At 40.0% G+C, this 12651-nt stretch overlaps 1 protein-coding gene across 9 annotated transcripts in view; it reads right to left on the bottom strand.

The window, feature by feature from the left end:
* LOC121588173 overlaps positions 1-12651 on the bottom strand; it is a 31937-nt gene that overhangs the window by 17996 nt on the left and 1290 nt on the right. The window contains exons 1-2 of one of the 9 annotated variants that reach the window (XM_041905837.1): positions 12093-12461; positions 11012-11100 (exon numbers count right to left, since the gene is read on the bottom strand). The exons of 3 other annotated variants lie outside the window; for them this stretch is intronic. The gene's annotated coding sequence lies outside the window, so the exon portion shown is untranslated. 5 more of the 9 variants (XM_041905838.1, XM_041905842.1, XM_041905845.1 and 2 more) reach the window with 5 other exon arrangements.

A 12651-nucleotide genomic window follows, 5' to 3' on the forward strand; every position in this document is an offset into this window, starting at 1 on the left:
AGCTTCTCATTTTCAATCTCTCACTATAGAGCGTTACTTTTTCACTCTATAGTGAGACGTTGTTGGTTAGTGAGTTGATGTTAGGTGCGGATAACTTGGATGGTTTTTGTACCGTGTACTTGCACCGACGTAGCGATTCATCGATGTAGGCGTTGGACGAAAAACGACAAACCATAAACAAACATATGTATATGAAGTTGTATAAGGCCGTAAATACACGACGCAAAAAATAATTGTCGAAGGGAATGTCCCAGAATCCTCGGTTATTGTAGGACGTGGATGTGAACCACTTTGGTCACCGACAAATCAGGATCAGTACACCGTCGAAGACTCCAAATAGAATTGGCTGCAGCAAGCTGTCGAGAACCTCAAAGCGCTACGATTTATTAATCAGTACCTGTGCGAAAAGACGCCGCGGAAGGCGCTGACGATGTTTCCGAGTATGCCGCATTTAGCCAACTTTGAGCAGATACAGCCAGACCTGCTACAATGCGCCATATCCGCTGCAGAAATATTTTCCCTGGTGAACGTGAAGCACTCTTATGCTTTTGATGTGCTGGACAACATATTATTGTAGTTAACGTGAACCCATTGATCAACGAGCTACAAACGGTGTAGGATGTTGTAATGTGTTTGATGACTGTTACGGTTGCCATGTGGTATGTTTTGGGATAGTCACGGTATATTCGATTTTGGGACGGTTGCTATGTAGTAATATTGAACTCGCGTTGGTCAGGGTGGCCTTCGTCATCGTTTGCCGAATTAAGTAGAACTGAGGTGGATACTGTTTCGAAGCGGACGTTCGACACTTGATCGTCCAGGCGATCATAGAAACCTTTAGGAGGTTTCCCTTACTGGAAACGTTGGAGTTTAGAGGCCTTACCTTGGGCAGGGGGACATATCTAAACTCTTTAAATGAGAACTCGATAGATGTAGGATGGGCATAGTCCTATCCTGACAGTCCGAACGAATCTGACCTGCCATGATCGGAGTTGGTTTTATTTATACTCAAAAGAAGTTAAGGGTTTCTCACATTTGGTTCCGGGTTGTATGTTGGAAAGTTATTGTTTTCACTAAGCTAGTTACGTTTGTCTTTTGTTGACAAGAATGATGGTTCTTGTCACTAAGTTCCTATTTTGGGTTTAATGCTTATACTGTTCCTGCTTTGGGTTATAATGCATAAACTGTTCCTGCTTATGTTGTACGTTTCGGTTGGTTCTGTTAAGTGTGTCACAATTGTTTTTATATGAACGGTGTGGCCTGAGCTCTTCCGGGTGTGTATGGTATGATCTGATTTGCTGAGTGTTTTATAATGGATGTGTTGCAATGGTGTGATTTGGCTTTCCAAAGTGTGTTACTATGTGTCTATGGCTGATAGTGTGTATTACAGTATGTTCTGTATAGCAGATATGCTACACCTCCCCCCTTTAATAGAATAACGTAATGAATTACAATGATTGAAGTTATTCTCCTGTGTACTTAATTAGTCTGTTTTTGTGTACTGTAGAGGTTTTCTTTGTTGTATTGTTTTGTATTACGCAATTAGGCCCTTGGTCATTTACTACTGTGAAAGGTCCAATGTAGACTGGATCTAATTTTTTTCTGTTTTCATTTTCCAAATATACCTGATCTCCTATCTTTATAATGAGTGGTACTGTATCTTTATTTAAGATGTGCTGTCTTCTATTCTTTGCTTTTATCAAATTTTCTCTAGCTATTTCGTTTGATTTTTGGAGTTTATATTTCATTTCGAAATAATATTGGTCAATATTATAATCTGGTTCTATTTTTGTTTTGAATATATCTTGTGGTAAATTCGCTTTTCTTCCAAATACTAGTTCGTATGGTGTGTAGTTTGTGTCTGAGTGTTCTGTTGTATTGTAAACAAATTCGTAAAATTTTGTCCAATCGTCCCAGTCATCATGATGTTCGTTTGTATAGCTTCTTAGGTATTCGTTTAGACATCTATGATTTCTCTCTAATGATCCTATTGTCTGCGGGTGGTAAGCTGTGTGGTTTCTGTTGGAATAATTTTGTCGATTTGCATGCTGATTTCTGTTGTTGTTAGTGTTATTGTTGTTATATCTGAAGTTATTATTATTTCTGTTGTTCTGTCCATATCTTGCGGGTGGGAACCTGGGTGGGATTTGTGTCTGATATCTATTATTATTTGAGAATTTGTTGAATTTGTTCCTTCCTTGGTAGTTGTTTCCATACCCTCTATTGTTCCTGGTAGCGTTTGAATATAGGATCTTTGTCTGATCATTCTTTCCCTTTTTCGTTCTATCCTCTAGCTCCAACTTTACAGCTTGCTCTATTGCTTCATGCAAGGTTTCGAATTTACTTGATCTCATTATAATTTTGGTCTCGCCATCTTTAAGTCCATAACTCAATGCACTGATTCCTGATTTAGTTGCCTTTTTTCTAGCTACTTCTGGCGCTATCTCTTCTGCAATGTATGCCTCTTCTAGTTGTTGCGTTAATTTTTCAATAACGCTTCCAAAATCTTCTATCGTTCCAGTCTGTTTAGTATTGTCCATTTTTGATACTACGATCTCTGGTGTTACCTTTATGCTGCACCTGTCTTGTAATTTGCTAACTATATCTTCAATTGAAGTTGGGGCTTCCCCTACTACAATTCGTGCTTTTCCTGTTAGACGTCCTAGTACCAGTTGTATTACTGTTTCTTTATTTTCTGGCTTTACTATTTTCTTTAATACATTTAAGTTTGACACCACACCTTTCAAATCCTTCTCATTACCATCATACTTTGATATGAGAGAAGTGGTGATTTTAATCAATTCCATAATGTCAGCCATTTTGTCAGGTTTCGTTTCTATTGTTATGTCAAATTGGTTCTCTGATAATGTCGTATTTAACGAATCTGGATGTCTCTCGAAGTGTATTTTTATGCACTTATTTATTTCGTAGTATACGTATCTACTCTTTTTAACTAGCTTTGTTAATCATCTCATAGACGTCATCTTTAATAGACGATTCGTGCTTTCGTAGGAGTTCTTGTATTTCGTCGTATATTTCCTTAGTATTATCCCTTAATGTTGTTAACGCGCAAAGCCTATAACATCTGTTCAGCTGTTTCACCTGATCATAAATTCTATCTAATATTTCTTGTTTAAATACATAGCATGTATTTGTTATTGTTGCTGCTCATGGTGTAACGCTCGTTACCGGTGCTCGGTGTTTAATTGGTGCTTAATGTGAAGTTGTAGGGTGTCATCAGTCGTCGCTCGATGTCTTGTCGTCTTCCACGTTGGGAACGGTTGTTCCATTCAATCACACTAGTCACATCTCGTATACCGTAGTCTCGCCATTCATTCTATCACCTTTCAGATGAACATCACTTCTACATAGGTATTGCTTATGGTTTCACTGCACTGCTTCTCATTACTCATGACATCATTATTTCCGTTTACTTTAGTTTTGGGGTCGATGCGATGTTCCTCACTTCAAGGTAGCTCTAATTTGCAAACTGATCGCTTAAGGGTTTATTCATAATGTTGTTGCATTTTTGCACGTTGTCAAAACACTTTTTTTACATAATTGCTTTATATCACACTTTTTTCGCCCTTCAAACGGTTCATCACTTATATTTTCGATGAGTTGTCTTTTTGTACACCACACTGTATTTGCTTTTGGTCGCTCATTCATAGCGATTGTTTTTTTTTATATGGGTCACTTGTGCCAGCTGCGTTGTTCAATACAAATTTGCACATTTGACACTTTTATCCGTCGTATACCGGTTATGGTCAAAAACGCACTTTTTTTGTTACACAACTTGATGCATTAGCACGACACTGCTGTACGTTACCGTTGTACGTATCACAAATAATTTGTTTATACTTCTGCCCGCCGATTGCAGATTAAGGTCACGGTCGCCATGTAATGTGTTTGATGACTGTTACGGTTGCCATGTGGTATGTTTTGGGATAGTCACGGTATATTCGATTTTGGGACGGTTGCTATGTAGTAATATTGAACTCGCGTTGGTCAGGGTGGCCTTCGTCATCGTTTGCCGAATTAAGTAGAACTGAGGTGGATACTGTTTCGAAGCGGACGTTCGACACTTGATCGTCCAGGCGATCATAGAAACCTTTAGGAGGTTTCCCTTACTGGAAACGTTGGAGTTTAGAGGCCTTACCTTGGGCAGGGGGACATATCTAAACTCTTTAAATGAGAACTCGATAGATGTAGGATGGGCATAGTCCTATCCTGACAGTCCGAACGAATCTGACCTGCCATGATCGGAGTTGGTTTTATTTATACTCAAAAGAAGTTAAGGGTTTCTCACATTTGGTTCCGGGTTGTATGTTGGAAAGTTATTGTTTTCACTAAGCTAGTTACGTTTGTCTTTTGTTGACAAGAATGATGGTTCTTGTCACTAAGTTCCTATTTTGGGTTTAATGCTTATACTGTTCCTGCTTTGGGTTATAATGCATAAACTGTTCCTGCTTATGTTGTACGTTTCGGTTGGTTCTGTTAAGTGTGTCACAATTGTTTTTATATGAACGGTGTGGCCTGAGCTCTTCCGGGTGTGTATGGTATGATCTGATTTGCTGAGTGTTTTATAATGGATGTGTTGCAATGGTGTGATTTGGCTTTCCAAAGTGTGTTACTATGTGTCTATGGCTGATAGTGTGTATTACAGTATGTTCTGTATAGCAGATATGCTACAATGTAATTACCGCAGCAGTGGACAGCTACGGGTTGACAAAACAATCAATCCGAGAGGAGACACATACTGGACAAATATTTTTCCTTGATGGTCCTGGTGGCACTGTGCTCTAAACTATTTTTGTGTACACGCGAACTTGCTGGACGCTGGAACAGTTCCTATAACATCCGTGTACAGTTAGCACAGGCTGAATTGATGAAACAGGCATCACGGATCGTATGGAACGAGACATCCATGAGCAGCCGCTATGCTCTAGAAGCTCGCGCCTTGGATCGCGTCCTGCAGGATGTTATGGGAAATTGCCAAACGTTCGGTAATACAGGGTTGTTGGCTGTCTTGTCACCTATTATACATTTTCCAGATTCGAGTTGGGATTTTACGCATTCAAAACCTAGTGTTACCAAATCGAAAAGAGTTTACGGATTCAAATTGTATGTACGATGTTGACAATCGTTTAACGTGCTCGAAAAATAGTGTCACGATGTTGAGCTGGCTTGAAAAACCCTGTAAGGTGGTTCTACTATGTGGCGACTTCCGACGGATACTACCAATCGTCCCGCGTGATATTAATGACCAGGTCCTGCAGCAGTGCATCCAACTGAACATGCTGTTGGGAAAATTTAGGGTATTGTGTGTGCGGGAAAACATGCGTATTCAGACAGCCCAGACTGTTCAAGATGCTAAAGAGCCGAAAGAGTTCGCAGAATTTCTGCTCCGTATCTCCGTACGGCATATGATATTCCCGGGTTTCGATAAGGCGTATGCCAAGATACCACGGGACTTGATATTACCTGGAACATATGATCCAAAAGGTAAAGCAAATTTATCGCAAACAGTGTGAATTTTGATTTAAAAAAATTATTTATTTCAACAGGTACACCACCCATAATTTAATTTGTACTATATTAAATAGAAGAAAATGATAGAAGCATAGAACAAAATTTGTTTACAAAGGATCCAAAAACGAAATTATTGAATGATGTAAAGTTCTTATATACCCCCAATAAACGTTGCGTAGCCCTGTAACCGGGGCATTTTAACTAGTTAATATTTAAAGTTCATATCAATGCTACTATTAGAAAGGCTAGACAAGCTCTCGGTATAGTGTCACGTTTATTCCGTGATTTTGATGATCCAGGGTGTTTAAAGGTTTTGTACTGTTACTGGGTGTGATCGATTTTAGAGTACGCTTGCATAATATGGGCCCCAACGGGTAGCAAAGACAAGGAGAAAATTGAGAATGTACAAAACGATTCACTCGTATCGCACTCAACAAAGCATTTAGGGCATCAAATACACTAGTTCCTGACAATGATACACGATGTCAGTTGTTGCAATGAGAAAAGCTGAATGTACGCTTCATTCCGGCGAAGACAATGTTCATCGCTAATATTCTGTACAATATGATCAAATCTCCTTATTTGCTGAACTGTCTCAATTTTTATGTTCCGTCACGTCGTCTGCGGATACGCCTTCCCCTGTAGCTCTCGATCCGACGCACTTGTTACGAACAGAATGACCCACTTTTAAGAGCGATCAGTCATTTTAATTAAGCACCTATTCGATTTCAATATTTCCTCTGTTCAGTTCCGTAGATGTCTTCACACCCTAAATCAATAGTTGTCATTGTGTTCGTTATTCTTGTGTATAATTGTCATTTCAGTGTTAACCGTATTAATGGGCGGTCTATGCATCAGGCAAGGATAGGTTAAAATAATATAGATTTAGGCTTTAAGAACAAATTGTTTAATCTAATTTGAGCGGGCAATTGAATATAAAGAAACAAATAATCAAAAAAATAAATATATGGGGTCGGAGAAAACACGCACCCTCGGCTTAACACGGATTTTATTATATTACGTCTTGGATGAAGGGAACTTGGAACAAACTATACAGGCTGTACCTGAGATTAAAGCTCGCCAGGCTCCGGTAGGCTGGCCATGTTGTACGCATGGAAACGGACGACCCAGTCCGTAAAGTCTTTTTAGGCCGTTCACAAGGACAGAGGAGGCGTGGTAGGCCCAAATAGAGCTGGCCAGATGGCGTGGAAGCGTCTGCCATTAAGGCCGGAATAATAGACTGGCAGACGAAGGCGAGAGACCGTGAGCGGTTTCGGACACTCCTGAGGCAGGCCAAGACTGCAAAGCGGTTGTGCCGGATAAGTTAGTAAATAAGAGAAATGTTTAGAAAATTGCCATTTTTCTATTTGTCGTGAAAACTATGATTTTTTTTACGGCGAAACCCGTTCCGAGCACGCGGTGGCGGTCGTGGCAGCTGTAGTAGATGTATGTAGATGTGATGAGCAATGCTTATCACGCCTGTTGTGCACACCGTTCCATAGCCACTGAATCTCTTGTAGAGCTACGAGATCCATGCTCAGTGTGGCTAGGGCATCATAAAGTTTTTTCAAGGCTCTGGCTTCGCTAGAGTGCGTACATTCCATGAGCCAATTTTGAGAGTAGTCCTGGGGCATTGCGTAGGGTCAGTATCGTTGAATCCGTTTCGAAAATTCATTTGGCTTTCTGTAGTCGATTGAATACATGGGACTGGGTGACTGGCCCCGTGCCCACGTGACCGTTTTGTTTAGCGTCGGGTTGCCTTCCCGACGTTCAGGTACCCAGTTTCCCGGGATGACCACCCCCCTCCTGGTTCGCCATGTGCCACCATCCGCCCAAGGGGTTCGGTCAAGCCCGTGTACCAAAGCTTGGATAAGTGATGGCACATGTTACCACTCTGCACGACGAGGACATGTCGGAATAGGAGTTGGATGGGAGAGCCTGTATTATCCCTCGAGGGGTTTCGGATCCCATCCCATTGCAGAGCCGAATCTCGGCATTAACTACCCCATATACAAGAAGGGAGACAGGTTGGACTGCAACAACTACAGGGGTATTACGGTGTTGAATACCGCCTATTAAATATTCTCCCTGATCCGTCAGGATTGTCTTGTTCCGCACATCGAAGAGATAGGGAAAAATTATCAAAGAGGATTCCGAAACGGAAAATTAACCACTGTTCCGATCTTCACAATGCGACAGATTTTGAAGCAGATGGCTGAATACACAACACAACACATACCATCTCTTCATCGACTTCAAAGCCGCATATGATAGCATAGCGAGGATAAAACTATACGACACTATGAGCTCTTTTGGAATCCCGGCCAAACTGATGAGACTAGTTAGAATGACTATGCCCAACGTCACATCCCAACGGCCTAAGGGATCGAGCAGGCGGCAGAGAACCTCGCTGTAGCGACCTCGGCCGCTACTATAAAGAAATATCGATCAGATAAGCTTCGTTTAGATGTAGAAATCGATAAGATACGTGTAGACGCGTCTTAAGGCGGCCTTATCAAAATCGACGGCTACTGTGCGGGGTTCGAGGATCGGAGGTTCGGCGGAGCGATGGCGGTTGAGGAAGACGAACATTTTTCCTGGACTCATTCTCATTCTGGTGGTGGATTTAAGTGGATGTTAAATAAAGTGTTGCAGTAGGAATATTTAATTTATTTAATAATAGAAGTAGTGCTGTGCGTTTCCGAAAAAGTAGTTTAGTCGTTTCACTCGCAATGCGGATAAACGAGACAAAGACCCAACTGATGGTGGCAACATCAGCGGGCCTACCAATAAATAATCAGAATCTACGTAGGCGTGACGTACAAATAGGTGAAAGCACTTTTGAAGTCGTCCCAGAATTCAACTATCTTGGGTCAAAGGTCAGCAACGACAATAGCATGGAAGATTCGATGCGCGCAAGGATGCTGGCTGCCAACCGGTCATTCTACAGCCTGAAAAATCAGTTCATCTCAAAGAACCTGTCGCGGCGGACGAAGCTGGGACTATATAGTACGTATATAGTACCGGTAATCACATACGCCTCTGAAACATGGACACTGTCCAAATCTGACGAAACCCTTTTAGCCGCGTTCGAGAGGAAGATGCTCAGAAGGATACTTTGCCTCGTATGTGTGGAACGACAATCGAGGAGCCGCTATAATCACGAGCTATACGAGACGTACGGCGACCTCACTGTCGTACAACGTAGCAAGCTCGTCAGGCTCCGGTGGGCTGGCCATGTTGTACGCATGGAAACGGACGACCCAGTGCGTAAAGTAAGGACCGAGGAGGTGTGGTAGGTCCAAATTGAGGTAGCAAGATGGCGTGGAGGCGTCCAGCAATAAGGCTGCGATAACGGACTGGCAGACGAAGGCGCGAGACCGTAAGCGGATTCGGACGCTCCTGAGGATGGCCAAGACCGCAAAGCGCCAAATAACGCTAACAAGATAAAAAGATCATGATATTTCCATAAAAATAAATTAAATAAACTTAATCCATCAAAAGGGACATTAATTCGAAGAACATTCACATTTATATTGTTCCAGAGTGCAGTGTTTTTTTTTAATTTTGTCACGATTTTTCATTGTTTTGTTTTTAGCAATTTATCACGTAAGACGAGCTATATATTAGATATATATTGGCTATATATAAGAAGAAGAAGAAAAGAAGAAAAAGGAGAAGAGAAGAGAAATATAAGAAGAGCTATATTCCTATATAGCTTCCCGATATATTCCTGGTAACGATACAATCGTTAGGACGATCGTGCTGTTTTAGAACCATGTAGTCGGGTACATGATCGCGTAGCTCGTAATGCCAAAAAGAAGAAAAAGATGAATATGAAATATATTGACTTTCTTAGAACAAACATTGCATGAGTCTTTAAAAAGTCTATGAAATTTCTATTTCAAAATCCCATAATCCCATTTTTCGTTTGGGATTTGTTTCGGTGGCTAAATCCACAAGAATGTGATATGAAAACAAACCCAGTGATATGTGAAGAACTCCTTAGAAAATTTTAAAACCCCCTCCCGTTTTATCCATTAGCCATTTGCAATAAAACTCTTTTGTCTTCTACTATTTTGATATTGACATACACTTCTTCTTTGGCTCAACAACGGATGCCGGTCAAAGCCTGCCAACCCACTTGTGGGGTTGGCTTTCAGTGACTTATTGATTTCCCCCCATAGCAGGATAGTCAGTCCTACGTATGGCGGCACGGTCTATTTGGGGCTTGAACCCATGACGGGCATGTTGTTAAGTTGTACGAGTTAACAACTGTACCATGAGACCGGCTACCGGCTACCATCAGCCGGCTGACATACACACATTTAGATTAAATGTTATTAATTTTTTTGTCCGCCCACGTTTGTTTTAACGTGGTTACTTTTCCCAGGAATTCTAAAACATTGCGTAAACATTGGCCATTGTTTATTACGACCGATTGTCAGCTCTTACTATTAATGTTTAAGCTAATATGCAAACACGGCTAGACCAGTCCGAACTGGTACTCAAGTGAACCAAATAAAACGAACCATAGTAAGAGAGTATCAACTAAAAATAACAAGATATCAAATTGGATGCTACGAGTGTGTAGACTATTTCGCGCTAAGCATTACGGTGTGATCTGCCGGAAGTATCATCAAAGTTTGCCGGTGTCGTATTTTTACCGCTTCGCATTAGTTTAATTGGTGCGTACAAATTGATCAGAAACAAAATGTATGATAATGTGGGATATTGTAGGCATAATATGTAGTTTAATTAATTTCATTTCATTTACCAATGTGTTGTTAACCCTTAGAGCAAAGCATTGTAATATAAATAAATAAATGTATCCTCGTAATAATAAAAAATAATAATATTAAAAAATAAAAATACATCGTTTTACAAGTCAATTTCTAATGTAAACATTAGCCGGCATCGCGAAAGAAATAGTTAAAAATTTACAGTCGTTAAAAATTGCTCGAATTTGACATCGCAAGCGTATTAAGTACATTTGTTAGTTTAAATGACTGATCCTATGCCGTCGTTAAATTAACGATCGTCAAGAGCGTATGCGATACAAATTAACAGCCATTTAATTATACTGCTCGATTTTTTCCCCTGTGCCTGCTTATATGCGATATCGTGCAATCGTTAACTGTTTTGACGATTGTTTATTTTAACAGGAATAAACAACAAATAAACTTGGTTAAACCAAAATGAACATTAACCGACTGTTAAAATGTGTTCATCGGCAATTATTTTTCACCGCGTGAAAGAATTTATTGCTTAACATTTTGTATGCGTTGAAAAAAAAAAGTTTATTCGAAAGTGACTTGGTGACTTGAAAAACCTGTAACATCGTCGTACTCGTAAAAATAATTGTTAGGTTTTTTTTATTGTTCGTTTATGTTTTCAAATCAACTCCCCCCCCCCCCCCCCCCATGTGGGAAATTTTGAATTTGGGGAGGTGATTTTTGATAAAAATTTCGCTAAATACCTCGGGTTGCCATGCACTCCCACCGCTCATGAACTTGTGAGGGAGGGATGAAATCCATTATGCACCCTTCAGAGGGGCAATTCAGAGAGCTGCAAAAAATATGAAAACCACTGGATTATAAAAATTACTACTTTATATACTTTTTAGTCTTCTTTACGTATTTTTGGCAGCCTGTGCAGCCTTCAGTATTAGTTTCAAATAATTGACATTTTCAGTTCCAACATTGATGTGGCCTGGAAACCCCTGTAAAAAGCTATTTGTTATGAAGCTATATGTTATGTTTGTTTAAAAAAGAATGAAACCAATAATTCTCTCAGACTGTCAAAAGGTAACAAGCAAAGATTCTTGCTCTCCCTGAATCGGAGGGTAGCATAAACGCATGAAAGATTCAAACCCTTCCAATTAGGAAAACGATTACAGAATCGAATATTTGTGAGCAAACTTCGCATCGAGTATCGACACTAATAAGTTAAAAACTCTCGAATGATTTAAATCACAGTTAGTTGGTTACTAGTCGGCATTAGAGAAGGGGAGTGAATTCTGTCATGATTTATCTTTCAAAAGGCTTATTTAACACACTGACTAATATTTAGTAAGAACACATCACATTCTATTTGAAATGGCAGACAGTTGCGTCCAATTGCTTTCATAACGTGATGAAGTGATGAAGTGATGAATATCGGAATACTTATATGAATAACGAATCACACGATGATACGAATTTGTTTATAATTTCCCAATACGATCGGAGTAATTTTATGGAAGAGTGAGTGAACTCTTCACGTTAACGAGTAGTTATTCACATCACTAGTAGATACCTTCTTTAAGTGTTTCACATTGATTATGAAAATAATTAGATTTTCGAACGACACTGATAGAAGCTTACACTGAAATATTATTTTAAAACGCAGTATGAACAGAGCGATTTCGACACGGAAAATGTTCAGCGAGTGGACAAAAACTAAAATAATTGTTAACACACGGTTATGTCGCGGGGACTTTGGTTTTCAGAGGATTATCCTCTGAAGCAGGTAAGCGCAAGCAAAGTAAAATACGAAGCCAAGCAACCAAACATACGCACATTCTCAACGCGACCCGTGAAATGCAACACATCTGCCAGCTACCCCGCAGCTCAATAATATCGACTGAATGTGAGTGAGAGGAAAAGTAGGAAAACCAGAGAAAATAGCTAAAAACTTCACACAGCTCTCAGCATTTGACGTTTGTGTTTTGTTGAGCACCTCTCAAGACCGAACAAATTCCCACAGCACTAACAACAGCTACCGGCTGGCAAAACTGTTTTACTTTTTTTGTCCATCAGTGGGCAACCATTAACAGATAGTAAATGAATTATCGCTCGGAAGAACTCATCGCCTTTCGAGCATCGCTGTACATTAGCACTGGCCACACTGTCAGTGTCCTGTTTTGAAACATGATTTAATTTCATTGATTTTTGAAAGACATAATTTGAGCCCGTATACTTAGAGCAACAGGGAAATGGTGGCATCATGTGGTATAATTTTCTTTGCGCTAACAAATTAACAACACTGATCTTCATTATTAAACACAATATTACACTGCACTACACTATAATGTATATTCAATTGCAGTTGGTTTACAGCTATTGTACAGTTGAATGA

This window comes from Anopheles merus, chromosome 2R, assembly GCF_017562075.2.
Source record: "Anopheles merus strain MAF chromosome 2R, AmerM5.1, whole genome shotgun sequence".
Taxonomy (NCBI): domain Eukaryota; kingdom Metazoa; phylum Arthropoda; class Insecta; order Diptera; family Culicidae; genus Anopheles; species Anopheles merus.